Genomic DNA, 507 nt, shown 5'->3' on the forward strand with positions numbered 1-507 from the left:
GGATTTGGGAAAGAGAGAGAGAAAGAGAAGAGATTGTGTATATGTTTATCTTAGTTTCAATTAAGATATACAAGTTGTTTCTAAGATACAACATGCTTGCCTCTCTCCTCTATCTCTCTCTTGATCTCGCTCGACTCTCTCTTCCATCTCTCTTTGTCCCGCTCTCCTCTTTCCTCTCTCTAAAATTGTTGTTATGAATTGTGAATAGATAAACAATACTATTTATAATTATAGTCCAAACTATAACTATTTATCCTTATAATGTAGGAGCACAACCTATTGGAGTATGCTATGGAAAAATTGCCAACAATTTGCCATCAGATCAAGATGTCAAAAACCTATACAATTCTAATGGCATTAAAAAGATGAGAATTTACTATCCAGACACAAATGTCTTCAATGCTCTCAAAGGAAGTGACATTGAAATAATTCTTGATGTCCCAAATCAAGATCTTGAAGCCCTAGCCAAACCTTCAAGTGCCAATGGTTGGGTTCAAGATAATATAA

The 507-nt window shown here is 34.7% G+C and overlaps 1 pseudogene; it reads left to right on the forward strand.

The window, feature by feature from the left end:
- The first annotated feature begins 221 nt into the window (after nt 1-221).
- The window catches only part of LOC102580396 (glucan endo-1,3-beta-glucosidase A-like), a 3,815-nt pseudogene continuing 3,529 nt past the window's right edge, over nt 222-507 (forward strand).

Source organism: Solanum tuberosum, unplaced genomic scaffold, assembly GCF_000226075.1.
Source record: "Solanum tuberosum cultivar DM 1-3 516 R44 unplaced genomic scaffold, SolTub_3.0 scf00797, whole genome shotgun sequence".
Taxonomy (NCBI): Eukaryota; Viridiplantae; Streptophyta; class Magnoliopsida; order Solanales; family Solanaceae; genus Solanum; species Solanum tuberosum.